This window comes from Chionomys nivalis, chromosome 22, assembly GCF_950005125.1.
Source record: "Chionomys nivalis chromosome 22, mChiNiv1.1, whole genome shotgun sequence".
In the NCBI taxonomy this organism is placed as follows: Eukaryota; Metazoa; Chordata; class Mammalia; order Rodentia; family Cricetidae; genus Chionomys; species Chionomys nivalis.
The window spans coordinates 1,368,917-1,386,435 of NC_080107.1; the positions used below are offsets into that span (position 1 = coordinate 1,368,917).

A 17,519-nucleotide genomic window follows, 5' to 3' on the forward strand; every position below is an offset into this window, starting at 1 on the left:
CAGCCAGCTTTGGCTGGTAACAATGTGTTCATACAGCAAAGGATCTCTGTCTGTTCAGGCTGCTTCTTGCTCTTGTCAGAGGGAGAAGCGAGCTGTAGCTGCTTTCCTGGGGTAAGCTATTTGAGAAAGAAAGTAACCTAACACTAACTGCAGGCGGGGCGGGGTGATGTAACAGGAAGCGGTGATGTTTCCCTTCTGTGACTGATCACTTACAATCTGACAACACTCCCCATCTCCTCAGAGCAAGCCCTCTCTCTCCAGCGGCGCAGTCCTGCCTTGACTCAGGCTCCGCTGCTTGGAGCCTGCAGGACCACATTGCAAGGCTGAGACTCCCGCACCTCGTCGCCTGGGAACTCTCTCCTGTGGAATCTCAGAAAATCAAATCCCTCCTGTGACTACTACACACAGAATTTCCTTAGAAGCTGTGCTTGGTAAGTGTATTACTCAAAATATGTATTCTTAGTAAAATTCTCAGGTAGTTTGGCAGTGTTTCTAGTGGCTTTGAAATAATGTTGAGACCGCCTTTTTTTTATTCTCCACAGGGAAACTAGATAGTGTTACTCCAGAGTGCATACCAGATCTATTACTAGTGTATAAGAGTGTTTACAGCGGTGTTTAGAAAATAAAATTACCAACTAATAACAACGTGAATGGGCTGAAAGGCAAATTTCTGGACAAATTTTGAATCCGGAAACAATACCGTTTAAAACTAGTTCTGCTATTAGCTAAATTCAGCTCTGACAGCTGGAAAACATCTGCCTCTCAGGAAGGGTCTTTAAATTTTCCACATAATCAGTATTCTAAGGAAGGGGTAGCAGAAGACTCACCAGGTCCAAGCCTTCCTGTGTGACGGAACACAAAGCAGGACTGGTGCTTTTTACTTCTGTTCACACTCAGAACTAACGAATTCTCATTGTTCTTTGTTGCCTGATCTGTGTAAATACCTTTGCTTTTGTTTTGCTTTGTTCTTTGCTGTTGCTTGTTTGTTTTCTTGGTGGGGATGTTCCTGAACTGTTTCCACTGTATTAAATACATCTAAATACTGTACTAAATCTTGTTTTACAAGTAAGGTAAGGAAAAACAAAAAACCAAAACTAAAAACAAAAACTACCTAACTTAAACAAAACAAAACAAAAAACCCGAACTGCCCAGTGTTGTTAAAAAAAAAAATGCAGTGATCTCTACATTACTTCACGGTTTTTAAACTCTGAAGCCCAAGAGCTGTGTTACTTCAACTGTCCTGCAAACTTTCAGGGAGGAATATGATAGGAACTCTCTATAGATAGAAAAACACGGTGCTATGACAAGCGAGTGTATTAACTCCTTAAACTGAGGAATTCAGTTAGGTATTCAGAGAAGCATCCTGGAACGATGCTGAGATGAACCATCTGTAGTCCCCTCTCCCACAGTACAGACCGTCCTGAGAACTTCAGAAACTAGTGTCCAGTTAGCAAGTGGTTGTTATGGAAGCATTGCAAATTATCGCCAGGGGATGTCAGACATCAGATCTGGATCCAAGTGGTGTTTATTAGCATAGTTATTGAATTCTATGTTTTCTTGTTTAAATGAAATTGTACACTGCGAGATGCCTTTCCATGCTAGCTGCCCTTCTGACCACAGCCACCCGTGGTCTGGCAAACAGTGTCTTACAAATTCATCCTGAGTAACTCCTCAGTGATTCTTGGCTCTGTGCCCAAAAATGTTTTTCAATGTAATGGAAACATTAGTTTCATATACTTGCAATTTTTAAAAACATTGCAGCTGATTTATGTTTTCAGGTTTATTATTATTATCCTCCTCATCATCATTATCATTATTATTATACCATTGGGTTCTCAGCTGTGCAGACATGGATAAGGTATTTTTAAGATATGACATCTTACAAATGCTCATTAAGTAATTAGAGAAAGAATCAACACATTAAATAACTTAATGCCATATAGTAACAGAAATTGCAAAGCTTTATTCTAAGATGGATTATTCTCTGAAATTAGGTATTATACTAATAAAATATTGTAAATTAGTAACTTTACAAACTCTTTTGATTTTTGTTGAATTAATGCTCCAAAACACAATCATCTTGTATAATTTACTTAAATATCCTCACTTGTATTAATAACATTATTTAAAATAATCTTTATTACCAAAAACCGTAACAGAAAAATGCCAAACAGTGAATATTGATGGTCATTAGACATAGACATGACTTGAGTTTATAACCGGGAGATTAAAATAAGAATTTATATCGTTCTAGAATAAATGTGGCTTTTAAAATAAATAAACAAATGTCTGAGAATGAAGCTATATTTTTTATCTTAGTTTAACTTTACAGGAGATATGCCTTTTAGCATCCTGAAATCAATGCCTATAGTCTGAGACAAGTCCTAAGCATGTCAAATAAAATACAGAATTCAGAAGCGTCATGTCTCCTGTGATCTGAGCTAGGTTTTCCCTAGATTGTTCTATTTGTAGCGCGGTATGTTTAGATGGCTGTTTGCAGCCAGTCCAACAACAGCAATAGTGTTACCAGTTTATCTCGGCTTACATTTTGATAGCCACTATTTATTTAGAGTTGTTTTCAAATTTTGCAGATAAATTAATGCAATTATCCTTAACGAACTGAAATAGGTATTCACTAAACAAAATGTATTTCATGCTTCATACATGACTTTGAGTGAACCTAGTAAGTCTAATTCTTCTTCTAGAGGTACATTGATGTTACCTTTCCAGAATTCAGATCAAGTCCAAGCATCTAATTCCCTGCTTTTGTTTGGGATTTAGGAAAGCTTCTAAAGCACTGATGTAAGTCGTATCTTATGGCAGTCTTAATGGAAGACAGGGGTCACGTCTCAAATTAAGTTGTGGTACAGCTCAGCTCCTGACTCAGAGTTCACTCACAATGAGGGTGAGTGACCAGTTCTCAAACCATGAGAGAAGAAACATTTCTCTGGGCCCAGCTATGAGGACCAGTTTGTGGATGAACTCTAAACATGTATTTATTTTTGAATGTAGTTTTTTTCTACAAAGAACTATACTACAATATTAAATTTGTAAGAGTATCCCAATGCAACTGCATAGAGACAAAACTTTGCAAAACTCCAAATAAAACCTGCGTCCCAACCAGGCATGCCAGTCTTCCCCCCCTTTGCTTATATGGAAGTTCTCTTCCTGCCCCAAGCATTCACTAATGGCAGCTGCACAAACTCCAAGGATCTGAAGTTTACGCACTTTAATTTTTAGGTGACTAGAGAAAGAAGTGGAAACAACACATTAAATAACTCAATGTTTTTATTACTTTTAAATTCGTGTGTAACTTTGAATTGTATCATATTAAGTGGAACAGTAGGTAGAATACTTGCAAAATTTGAAGAATAAATAGGAAATTATCATGCTTAAGGAAAAATGAAAAATTTGTGAATCATATGCCATAATCATATTATAATATTCACTTGACAAAAATAAATACATTTTAATATTCTGTTGCAATTCTCTGGAAAGCAGAAATGCCTCAATAAATCCAGGTGATTATTTTTTCATGTGTAATTAGTATTATAATATTTGTCAGTCAATTAGTTTAAGACAACTAATCTCAAAACTTTTTAAATTAATTCAGTTTTTAAGGTAATAAATTATTTTAGAAAAAAGAAAAAAGTTTAATTTTTACAGTCACATTAAATGTTTTATTCCCAGACAGGCAGTGGTGGCACACTCCTTTAATCCCAGCACTAGGGAGGCAGAGACAGGTGGATCTCTGAGTTTGAGGCCAGCCTGGTTTACATAGAGAGTTCCAGGACAGCCAGGCTATACAGAGAATTCCTGTCTCAAAGAACCAAAACCAAACCAAACCAAAACAAAAAACCCCAAGCACCACCAGCAGCAGCAGCAGCTCTCCCCACAAACTCAACAACAACAACAAAATCATTTTACTCTCTAATACTATTAAATAAATTTACCATTGGCTATGAACTGAATTAGGGTCTCTTAGTTTGGTAGAATTATTATCACATGATAAATTTTATTTTTACAGAACACATTCCTTTATTTTTTCTTCAGTTAGCTTCTTTATGTAACACTATATTATGTAACATGAACACATTAATGTACTGTTTGCAAATATGGTCAAAATAGGGTATTAAGGTTTTTAAAAGTAAAGGAGTTTAATCCATACATGGTTTTAATAAATATGTGACATTTTTCTACCTTCTAGTCAATTAAAAGGACAAAAATGTCAAATTCACCTAAAGCAACATGAGCCAAAGAAATGAAACAACAAATAACCAATTACTTAATAATTCTATGATATTTGAGTTATAATTTTCTCTTTTATTACTGTCTTTGGGTGGAACCTGTTTTTAAGAGAACTCTTGCTCCCCTTAGGACTGTGCCATTTTTTTTAAATTAGAAGAAACCGCCTTTGTAGAGCACACACTGTTGTAAAGACGTTGTCATCGTTCTCTTCAAGCCTAACCTGAGTTAATTGTGTTTAACCTGAGTGCAGTTAGAATAAGCAGCAGGTTGGTTTGCAAGAGTGTTCTCCTTACACCCCAGTTCCCTGGAAGATCCTTCACATGCTCTTGTATAAATAAGGCTGGCTTTAACAATGAGAACTAGTATAAATTTGTCTTACAGCCAAACACCAACCTGAGACTGATAATTATGTGGTTATCTTGTGTGTATATCTAACTCAGTTTAGCCTACTAAGTAGAATTGGAAGGGAAAATTGAGACTTTGGTCAGAGTGTCAGGGAAGAATGAATGCATTGCATTTTTAATGAAATGGTAAAGCTGTGGAAAAATAATTTCATCAGTAAAAATTGTTATTAAGAATTTTGCAGCTATTTTTATTATGAGAGTCCAAAGAGAGACCTGCTTCGTAAATGGACCTAATATTAGAATAGCAGGTTTAGTATTTTATGGAACAGGCTGCCTATGTGTGCTCCTTCAAGAACTTAATTTCAGTAAAGTTATATTTTAAAGACCTTTGTAAGAACATTCCGATGTGCTTTGTTGGCTAAGTCGAGAACAACTTGTATAATTTACCTTAGACATTTAGATATTATGTCCACACACGTGGCCTAGTAGACTCCAGCCCTCCAACACCCACGCGCTAGCCTCCAGCTCACCCCTTGTTCCTCCATTATCTATAAGCTGCGAGTGAGACTCATGGCTTCGTAAGGTCCAATGTGATGTGGGAGAATACATGGGATGCACTTAGCAGAATGTTTGCATCTGAGTAGGTGCTCAATATGTCTCACAAACCATCAGATCTTTCTGGAATGCAACTGGAGATGTAATGTATATCTGCACAAAGGTTTGTTTTTAAAACCTGCATTTAGACCATGAAAACAAAGTCTGCTTATGTGATGGGGCCCAAGCAAGTGTAACTTACAACTTTATTATTCAAAGGATTGTCCTTCTGTCCCCCTGTAGCATGTGGGCTTGTATGTGTAATCCGAGCCCTTACAAGGCAGAGGCAGGAGGAGTACCCCGTGTAGAGGTCGGCTTAGGCTACTAATAAGCCCTAGGAGAACATGGGCTGCAGAGTGAGAAGCTCTCTGAAGTAAGTAGATAAAAATAGCTGTCAAGAGTGTCAGGGAAATTTTAGTGATAAATACTATAACATCCAGAGACGCTTAAAACAAAAAGGATACCGAGAATGACCCAACAAGCTCAATTTATGTGATTGAAAGTCTTCTTGGTTATTTGGGTTTTTAGGCTGTCTTGTAGGAGATAGTCTAATTACTTTCTAATGGTAAACACATGTTTTCTTTCTTATATATTAAAATCTCTCAAGAATACCCATGCAAGAAGATGGGAAAACACATTTAGGTTATGAAAGGGTTGAAGGCAATTTATTGTAAGAGTTTGCTTTTGAGTATTTGTGGATTATGACCTTCTTGAGAGTGTAGTAAAAACTGAAAACACGTTCTGTGGAGACTATCAGCATGCAAACAAGCTTCATTCACAGAGAGACATTGTTAATGTCATTGCACGGATTCACAGGACTTCCTGTCTGATGGAGTTTGCTTTCCTGACTCTCATCCACAGAGGGGTTTCACATTTGCTTTGTCCAGACTACACTCTGCTGCCGTGGTGGTGGTGGACTCTGAGGAAGAAATTGTTCTTTTTGTTTTTCGCATCATGGTTTAATCCCACAGGGAAGACCTCTATTATAGCTCAGTTGACTACATAATTATTTCTATTAAGAAAATACTATGACTGAACTGCATGGCATTGGCAGAGGGATTAAAGGAAAGGAATTCTCATTGCTAAAGTATGAAAGGTTAAAGCTGTTTTAGAATCCCCCAACAGAGATGCCTATGTGTGAGTGTTCACAATTCATTAGCTCACTCTTTATTTCAGAGTGATCAGCTTCTAACCCACAACCCTCAGCTGTCCACATTAACACGTGGATGCAGAAAACATCTGACTTATCAAGTTCTGATACTTCAGACAAGACCACAGTTAACAACTGACCACTGTTCTTGGGGCAAATGAAGAAAGTAGAATACTAACAATACCACATTGAGTTCACACCTCTACCTGAGCTACTTGGCTCCTGCCCAAAACAGGGGCTAAAGAGATGGCTCAGTGGGTAAGCGCACCAACTGCTCTTCCAGAGGACCTGAGTTCAGTTCCCTGCACCCACATGGCAGTTCATAAATGTCTGTAACTTCAGTTCCAGGGGATCTGACATCAATGCACATAAAATAAAATTAAATTATTAAACAAACAAAAGCCCCAATATAGGGCTTTCCACATAATGAGAGTTTGTTAAGTCAAAACAATTTTGACTACTCTTTGTTATTAATTTTGATATATTTGATTAGGATGGAATTTTGTTCTTTAAGGACTAAGAGAAACATTAAGATAATTAAGGTTCCAACACTGTCAACTGGGTTGTTGAGATCTTACGATTTAATCAAATCTCATTTGAAAGTCCTCCTCTTCAAATGATTGAAGTCAGTTTTCAAAGTTTTATTCTTAACAAATTTGTTCTTAAAAATAAAACTCACATTTTCCAGACCTAGTTTTAGAATTATATGCATTAGTTCACAATGCATATAATAAAATTAACAGGGTTTATATATGAGTTTGGCAAATTTTTAGGAATACTCACTAAGTGTACAGTTTTCAGAATGACAGTAAAAGTCACGTGTTTTCACTAAGTTCTGAATGTCAACATTTGAAGGTCCCTTTTACATGAATCTTCTGAAGTTGCAGACCTGAACACATTTTAAAAACCTACTTTAATGGACTCTTCTTAATTCAGAGATAGGAAACAGCCTCCCAATGCTGCTTGTCATTGGAGGACTTTGTTATTCTAGAGATAATCTGTGCTTTGAGGAAGAGAAGCTAGCCTGCATCCTCAGACAACAGTCAGCTTCCCCTGGTTTGACTTCAAGCATTGTTCCACCTCTGAATGAATTATTTCCAAAAACCTGACAGCATCGCAATCTTAGAAGGAAAAAACACCATTTAAAAGTGTAACATATGAGCTTATCTATCTGGACATAGGTCACAATGTATCCATTCTAAATTGAAAAACTATTTGAAATAAAATTAAATTTGTATAAATACCAAAAATCATCTTGTACAACATTATGACTAGAAGTTTGTGGCGGAGCTTGGTGAGGGAGGTCTTGCTGGAGTAACGCCATAGGGCAAGAACCTTTGCTGTGGGTCACAGACGCATCGCTGCAGCCTCTGACTGAAAACTGTCCTCACTCCTCATTATTCCTGGGTCCAGGGTTCTTAGGAAACAGGGCTCAGAGTGTCTTCTTGCCTTTGCGGAGCTCCTTAGCTCTAGAAAACACGCTTCATGATCATGCTTCTAATATAAACCATCATTAAAGGGAGATAAGTATGCCATCTCACCTTCTGTATGTTTTCTGTATGTTTCTCATGTTCTCCTCCTAGACTTCACCAGCCAAAGTTGCCTCTTCCCTGTACTGTGACTCATTATGGCCATTTCGTGTGAGCTCTGCCCAATTCACTACTTACAGCCAACCTATGCCTCCCCACTCCTGTCCTCTCCTGCTTTTCCCTTATGTAGTACAGCGTGTGTTCTTTCTATACTATTAACCATCTTGCAACACTCTACTGAAATTTACATAATTGTTATATATTTTTTACATTTTGTCTATTCCTCTAACATGTTCCTTTCTCACGTATGAAGACATTTTACCAACTTTCTAAATTTTCCTACGAGTGTTTGAATGTCATAGGTGCTTAAAGTTGCTGACTAAATGGTTAAATGAAGGGATTTTACGTACTGGTCTCTACGCCACAGAAAACTGCCCATTGACCCGGTGGCTTTAGATGCTGGAGTTCCAGTTCTGAATGTGTTAGAATCTCCGCACACGTTCAAAGAGAAGATGTCCGGAAACCAATGACTATTTTATTATTCTCGGGTTAATCTAACGTTTATCCCTAACTGCCTTGGTAAGGGGAAATGAACTGAAAGAGGCTTTCTGTGATGAGCTTGGTGTTCGGGTTTCATTGAGCTCCAAGCAAGGACCCGTGCAGCTAGTGTAAACAAGAATAGAGTCCAGGATCTTGACACTAAGTGTTGAAGCTTTTCCACAAGAGGCCCAACAATGGCCTAAACTGGCAGAATTATTGTTGAAACTGGCAGACTTGCCAACCGTTGGCTCCTGACAGAGTCTTACTCCATTGCTTGCTGCCTTTCTGGACAATGGAGCTAGGTCATCTGCAAGAGCAAAATGCTGGGCAGTGGAGATGAAAGAAAGTAAGTCAAGTATAAAAAGATCGTCTGTGGGGAAACACAATTTTGGTTCCACAGGGGAGAAAAAAGTTTAGGAGGCCTTGAGTTACATCCCCGTCCTCTGTGAGTCATTAAACTCGTTAATGCCAATCAACAAGTATTTAATAAAGACTCCAAAAAGAATGCTCTCAATGTCCTTCACATGTTTTATAGGTTTATTAAACTTAAAGCAAAATCAGTATTTTATAAACTCATATGTATATGTATTATATAGAAACAGAAAAAGATTCTGACACACACACACACGAGTGAGTTATGATTAAATGGAATCTTGATCTGTCACAGTGCTCAATGCTCCATGTTTGACTTCCACCAAACGTATCTTTTTGACTTGCTATAATTCACAAGTTATAAAAATAACAACCAATCTTTTGTAATGTGGACTCGCCATTTGCTTGACAATCATAGAGCCAACCATTCATTTATGAATACCACAGAGATATTCACTCTGAGTCCAGATATTTATATAATTCAGAAATATAATTTTGGGAAGAATAAAGAGTGATAGCCATTATATTTGGATATATACAGTGTGTATTCAAACATAATGAATGAAATATGCGTCCTAGTTCCTATTTACCTTATCCTCTAGTAGCGAGGTGATGAAATTTTTAGACCATAAGCTGCAGACTGCACTGTACTCGTTTCTCTCTACGCGGCTGAAGCGCTGCTAAAAACCGAAATTCAAAGGATTTCATGTTGCCCTTCTTTTCTGTCGTTTAATTCTCAAACTTTCTGACTTCATTTGAAGCGGTCATTATTAGGTACTGTATTTATGATTAGATTATCATAAAGCATAGAGAGAGTCATGCTCTAACTTTTAAAATTTAATCCTCATTTAGTGTATTTCTAGAATGCAGAGATTTCCACTTGATTTTATTTTGTAGGTTTTATAAATAATGTATCCCAAGAACGTACATGGTGAAGCGTATGATAAGCAAGACAGTGCAATACTGTGCAGTGTGTTTTCTGCATTCCAGGTAGCATACACCAGGAAATAAAAAACAACGTGGTGCCAATAACATTTAAAAAAATTAGCAATAATATCTAAGAAGTGAATTTGATTAAATTGTGCAAAAGGCACTTAAAATAAATCACCCATATGAAAATAAATACTTTAATGAAATTTCAAGTTAAGTGCTTTTGAGTGCAAAAATGATTAATTTTTCAATTTGCAGAGTAACTTCACTTTCTCATGCTAGCACTGATCTCTAGAGTGACAAATGTATTCCTCTTCAGAAAAACAAGAATAATTGTGCCCAGATAATTATTCTTTTTCATCTAGATTCAGCAGAGGAAACAAATTCTTTTGAGAGCCTCTAACAGAATACCTAAGAGGTTGAATATAGTCTATTTAAATATTTAATGCTAAATTACATCTGTGAAATTTGCTGTGCATTTTGAATAGTTCAATAATTACTGCAGTTTGCTCTCCATTGCATAGAGAAATCTTGGTACCGCATAGGGTGGATGGTAAATCGTATGATAAAGCATGTTTTGACTCTTCTGTATGCTGGTATCCCTTTACTCTGTGAAGCATTTCTCTGCAAGCGATTAGCACCAATGACTAAATAACCTCCTAGAAAGTGAATTAGTGTCTGAATCGATGTTGTAATTTGTGATGTCACCTATATACAATGCTAGTTATCATATTTGAGAAGAGTCATTTCTACTAACTTCTGTTGAGACTGACTCACTTCAGAAAGTTTAGAAAAGTTTTTTTTTTTTTTTTTTTTTTTTTTTTTTTTTTTTTTTTGAGACAGGGTTTCTCTGTATAGCTTTGGCTGTCCAGGAACTCACTCTGTAGACCAGGCTGGCCTCGAACTCATAGAGATCAACCTGTCTCTCTCCAGTGCTGGGATTGAAGGTGTGCACCACCACTGCCCAGATTAGAAAAGCATTTGTATGCATCATAGTTTGGTCAAATATTTAAAAAATTTAACACAACCTAAAGTGTTTTACTTTTGTTTTTTTGAGACAGAATTTCTCTGTAGATTTGGAGACTGTCCTGGAACTAGCTCTTGTAGAACAGGCTGGCCTCAAACTCACAGAGATCTTCCCTGTCTCTGCCTCCCAAGTGCTGGGATTAAAGGTGTGTACCACCACCACCCAGCAAGTGTTTCACTTTTGAGGAAATCCAGTATATCACACTTGCTACAAGTAAAAGCTTAGCGATCTGTGTAGAAGTTGATGAATTAGAAATGAAAGCAACAAAATTAAAGGAGGCACGAATCAGAACATCTCACCTAAATTAACAGTAATTATTAATGACTAAGTGAAAAGTCTGATATAAAATCAAGTCAGAAATGAAATTTGAATTTTGAAAGTAAAAGGAACTATGAAAGACAAAGAAACACTAAATGAACTCAGCAGGCTGAATTTATCTATTTAAATGTATTGTGTGTGTGTGTGTGTGTGTGTGTGTAAGAATACACAAAGAATGAGAGATGGAGAATTTGAGAACGAATGGAGGGAAGTGTGGAAGGAGCTGTAGGGATAAAAGGGGGAATGTGTAAATACTCATATATGAAATTTTCAAAGCCTAAATAAATTCATTTAAAAAGGAAGATAGAATGAAATGAGAATAAGCAAAATAACAGGATAAAATCATAAGCCAGACCAGAAGATAAGTTGGCTCAGTAAGACATATTTTGTTTGCCACAACAGTAAAAAACAAAAGTCCGTCCTCAAAGCATTTAGGGTGGGGAGACACTAGGACCATGACCATGGGCGATGCATACTACAAAGTGGACTTCTTTAGTTAATAGGTAAATCTAAAGTTGTCTCGAGAAATAAAAACTTACTCTATGTTTTTGGGTACTTGGGGTTCATGGTTAAACCTAAGAGTTACTACCTAAGATAAGCTCTGAGAAGTGTCTATTAATTTGTGAAAAGCAAACAGATTTACTGTCTTCTTGGAACTCAACTGGCCAAGACAATGGCGCCACTTCTAAGTGGTGGTATCTTAGAGTCTAAACTGTTGACACATTCTGGTTTCTCAGGATGGCTTCTGAACAGACAGTCATCACATTGGAAGGATCATGGCTATTTGGTAAAATTTAAGTGCTTTTTACCAAACCTTTCAGACAGTATGAGGCGGTTCAGCACAGCCGTAAGTAATAGAAGTAATGCCTAAGTTTCCCAGTGTGCTCAGATGTTCTGAAAGTGATCTCTTTATCGCCCTGTAGATCGTGAGAGCATGCTGTATGGATAGATGAGGTTCAAACTCCCAACAATAGCACAAGAAGGTAAACAAGACATATGCTTAAATTAAGTGACCATCTTTTTCAGAAACTACCAAACTTTAAGTATTCACACTGACATACCACCCCCCCCCCGCAAAAAATATATATGTAAAACTTTCTGTTCTGAGCCTTAGCCCCGAATAAGCAGCATTGATAGCAATTTTATTCAGAGGCACATTTCCCTCTGTGGATCACTATAACAAGTATTAGAAACTTGTTATTGATTCAAATTACAATTTTTCTGCTTCCTTTGGACTCAGGAGTAAATATTAATACACACATACACAGGTGCACACACACAGAAACCTGCACACAATAAAACACACACGTGCATGCACACATACACACATGCATGTGCATACACACATAAACACAGTTGAAAGCATATATTAACTCAAGGGTTTTTCTTTTTTTTTCCGTTTTACAAAACAAAAAATAAGTTAAAAACAAAAATAGTCACATCAAGATTGGACAAACCAACATAAGCAAAAAGCCCAAGAGAAGGCACACGAGTCAGAGAGCCACTCCTTCATACTCAGGAATCCCATAAAAACACTAGACTGAAAGCTATGACATGTATGGAGAGAACCTGGTGCAGACGTGTGTCAGTCCTATGCTTGCTGCTTCAGTCCCTGAGTTCATCTGAGCCTTGCTTAGTTGATTTAATGAGCCTTGTTCTCCAGGTTTCCTTCATCCCCTCAGGCTCTTACACTCTTTCTGTTTCCTCATCCACAGGATTCCCTGAGCTCTGAGGGGAGGGATTTGATGGGAGACATCTCATTCAGAACTGTGTGTTCCAAGGTCTCTCTCTCTCTCTCTTTCTGTGGAACATCTGGCTGTGGGTCTCTGTTTTGTTCCTATCTGCTGCAGGGAAGCTTCTCTGATGATGGCTGGATAAGGCTCTGATCTATGGGTGCAGCAGAATGTCATTAGGAGTCATTTTATTGTTACTTTTTTTGGGACCAGAAGCATTTGGTTTTACCCTAGGTCTCTGGGATTTCTTGTCTTTGGTTCTTTGTCATCAAGAAGTTTTGGGTATGGGTTCCATCTCGTGCAGTGGTCTTAAGTAAAACAGGGGTAATCAGACACTGGTCAGTGAGATTCAAGGATTTTTCATCACTGGTTACCTAAAAGCCCATCACTAGTTTCCTAGAAGATTCATAAAAGAGTACGATGTACATTTAAAAAACAAAATCAGATGGCTAGAATTCAGACAAATGAATCATACCCATTAAACTTCAAGTACATAATATTTTCATATAACAATACTTGTGAACTCCCATGAATATCCAATATTTTGACTGTAAAAGGATGAAAAAAATTCAAATTGGATTATACTGTGAGAGTCAAAACTATTCCCCTATATTCTCATCATACACTGGACATCTCTGTTTTGACTTAAAGATTCAGAATGCACAGTTCTTGGCAGTCATACTGGGTTAATGCTCTGTAAAGTCCTCTCTAAGATTTGTGTCTCACTTGCAGGTTTTATCTGTAATCAATATCCTATTTAAGTAAACATTACTAGAACCTGGTTTGTCTGAGCATCAAGTTCTTGCCTAAGGATTCACGCTTACAGCTCCACCAGTAAACTGTTACCCTGAACTAGGTTCTGGATATCTGCAGATCACTTTCCCCTGCTATGATATTATTTAGCCTTAATGTTTTGATTTTTACCTTATGAAACTGCAATCATGTTTTCTGTGGCAATGGCCTCTTTCATGTAGCGTTGTGCCTTTTGAGGTCCATCACTCTTAGAGGATGTTGTGTGCTATGTTATTTGACCCTACTGCAGTGTTCATTGCATGGATGTATCAGAATGCATCCACCCTTTCTCCTGCTGAGGAATGCAAGAATTGTTTCCATCATTTGACCTTTGCAAGCAAGGAAGTCATAAACAGTTCCCCTATGTAACCACCCACACCTGTCTGTATGAACTTCTTTAGAGAAAAGACTTATAAGACCTGTTTCCAAGCAATTCATAATGCTGACCCAATTTAAATTCCCAACAATAAATGAGATTTTTATTGCACCATAGACTTTCCAAAACTGAATTGTTGTCAAACTTTCTAATTTTGCCAGTCTGGAGGGTGTAATGCAGTATCACATTGTAGTTTTGATTTACATCTTGCTGGTCATGAATCACGGTGAATTTGCATGTAAAAAGAATAAAAGTTTCCCTTTCAAACATTTGGTTCAAATTAGGTAATTGAAGTAATTGATTTGGAGAAACTGTGACTAATTCACTTTTTGTGGATCATCTGTCTATCCATCCGTCTGTCTATCTATCTATCTATCTATCTATCTATCTATCTATCTATCTATCTGCCAGACTTTCTGTCTTTCACCCATCAATCTTCTTTCTACTATCTGTGTATCATTTGTCAATCATTAGCCTTTATATCATCTATCCTCTCTTTCTATACATTTAAATTCTATTAAATATTGAAAGTAGGTTATGGAGCTCACAAATCATCTGAATATGATGTGTCCCTTTCCCCACTGTAATATTAATATAATGTTAAGACATTATAGAAGGCACTGGAGTTTGTGTCTTTCACACAAGTCATACTTTGACCAACTACATAATTGTCTTTATAACCATCGATTGAATTCATCTTATTTATTTCTTCATGGCTTTCATTTCCACTTAATATAGTTAGGTGTGGGTTTATTTCTCTTTGGCAACATTTCATGAAGAACGTTTCTTTGCTTATGTGCACATGCTCAATTTCTTTTCAATGTTCTCAAGATTCAGTTCATTTAAATGACATTGCCCAGTCAATTTAGACATTCTGCTACTGAACAAAAGTAGTTGTTTCTTTCATTTCTGCCTAGATATTTTATATTTCCATGAGGTTTGTGTAATTTTTATGCTTCTTATTGGATATTCATCTACTTTTACCACATTATTTGATACTATTATGTTTTAATGTCTGTCTTAGACAATGAAAGTACATGGCAACTCATACACTACAATTTTGTTAATATATGCAAGGTTTTTATCAACCAAAATTAACTCCATATTTAATGATAGCCGGTTAGTTGGTTTCACGACCTAATTACCCAAGGGCTTAAAATAGTCTCCCATGTTCTCTTTGACTGGGATAAAAAAAATGAAAACTTTTGAATTATACTAAGAATACTGATGTCCCTCAGCTGTTTCTATTTCTAGTGGTATTTTCTAACAAGTTGGGAAAATACTCAAAATAAACTTCAACTTTGAACCTGCGGAATTCCGTATGGGTGCCAATAAAGTCTGAGGCTGAAGAGATTTTATTTTTTTCAAAAGCATTTTTAGAAAAATCCCATTTCTAGGCTTAGGCAGCTTTGGTTCACATCTAAATAAATCTATTTAATATAACCAAATCCTAATAATAGCAATATTACATTACAATTAAATATAGAAATTATGGAAACAATGTTTTTTAATTGTAGAGTAATATTATGAGGTAATTAAAATGTTTGGTTCACAAAATACTTTATTGCTTTTAATAGTCTTTTAAAAATATGAAAATGTGTTTGAATGCTCACATAAGCCTTTGTCTTGACTTCGTAGAAATCCTTAATAATGACTTAAATGACCATTAAGGCATAACAGTCAATTAATAGACCATGAGGACAAAATCAGCCAAAGTTTCTCAGATCACAGTGGCCAAATCTGACATCTTTGAAGTTCAGTCCATGTTAATAGGGTGTGAATGCAAAGCAATGATGACTCTATTATGACTTCTTCTTCCTTTCAGCGTTCACTCAACCCGGAAAGATTTGGTTTATTCGGTAGTAGTAGATCACTAGGACTCTGTGTAAAAAGAGTTCAACTTCCTTTTGACCTGAGAAGTCTCTGGGTTCTTCCTTGACCAGGTCTATGACTCCCCCTTGCTTTTTCTATTTCCACTCTGGCAGCACTAACTCTCCACCCATCCCTGGAACCAGCCAACTCATTCCCGGACCGCCCTTTCCCTAAGGCGGTCACAGCAGCCTCCCCTCCCCCTTACAAAGTCACTGCTTCCGTAGCAGCTCCTTAGAGACCTCTCATGGCTGTCTCAGTCTCCTCCTCAGCTTTCCTTTGTCAGCTGTGTATTTCTCTGTCTCTCTTACATGTCTAATTATCGGTAAGCTTTGGCCTTATTAGCTCCAGAAGGCCAGGAACTGTGGTATCCTCAGGTTACAGAGCAAAGCTACACTTACACAGACTCCACCTCCTTCTAGTGCTGAGATCCCATGCATTAGGAAGCTCTGCCTTCATGCTTTGTCCCTCAACAACCCCGTTATAAAGTTATGTTGCCATGCTACAAAGCAAAGCTCATCTTTTTACTTCCAGGCTAGCTTAATGGTAACCTGAATGTGACGGACAGACACATCTCCTCCAAACTTCCCTTTCGAACACACCATTTAAAATTGTAATTTTAGCAGAGACACACATGAGTCTATGCTTTTCTATTTTCTAAGTTCTGTAAAATCCCACCATGTCCTCAGACTGCTGCCAAATTCACAGGAAGTTTTTTTGCCATCCAGGGCCCTACGATGATACGGTAACATCTTGTGCTACTAACTCTCAAAACTTTGGATGGTCTAACACTCAGGTATTGCATATATTTCGACAAGATATTTAAAGTAACATTTTGGATTGCCAATAAAGTCAAGACTATTAATAATGCATTAATTATAGGAACAGAAACTTCACAGAATAGTGTGTAGCTAACCTTTAAATAAAAAGAAACCTTCAGTGGCAACCCAGTAAGTTACTAATAGAGGTAGAATTATGATTATGCATATATATCAATTCAAAATTATTTTCTCAAGACATGGAGGAGTAGAATTAACCCTACAATTGTGTTTCTTTTGGCCAGATGGGTAGGGATAGTAAGGTAATTTTGAAGGTGTCCCATCATGTAGTTTATTCTAGTGATTTAATGAGGTAAGCCATGCATATAAATGTATATAATATTACTCTAGAGATGGGTTTAGCTGTCATGATATGGCCAGGTTGTTATTCATTTGCACTAACCATCTTCTCTGTTTTCTTAACCCACAATCACTGTTACATTATATGCCTGTCACTGGATGGGATAAACGTTTCTTACAGTTAGAAAGCAGAGGGTACCTCACTTATAAATAAAAGAACAAGAAGATAGTGGAATGGTTGTTTCTATATTTTGCATGATTCCAGATGTTATTTTTAGGGACCGCTAGGAAAGAGTGTGAATGTTACTCTGTCAAAGAACAGCAGGAGCCTTGGTGCTTCTAAAAGGACAGACGTGTTCCGTTGTTATAGTGCTGTGACACGTGAAACAATTGTGCGTCGGTTGATACGTGTGATAGCCCCTCCCCACAGTATCTCATTAGATTTCTTATGGTAACTTATGTTTGAGTCGAAAGAGTTTTAATAATTGAATAATGATTTTCCTGCTAAGGTACAGTAACGCTAAGGAAAATAAACTGTCCTAAGCTGCATTCTCTTGAACTCCAAGCTTCGTGAGAAGG

At 37.1% G+C, this 17,519-nt stretch overlaps 1 protein-coding gene across 1 annotated transcript in view; it reads left to right on the forward strand.

The window, feature by feature from the left end:
- Nucleotides 1-223: 223 nt before the first annotated feature.
- Calcrl (calcitonin receptor like receptor) overlaps nucleotides 224-17,519 on the forward strand; it is a 78,822-nt gene continuing 61,526 nt past the window's right edge. Inside the window, exon 1 of the mRNA XM_057755275.1 lies at nucleotides 224-431. The gene's annotated coding sequence lies outside the window, so the exon portion shown is untranslated. The remainder of the gene's footprint in view (nucleotides 432-17,519) is intronic.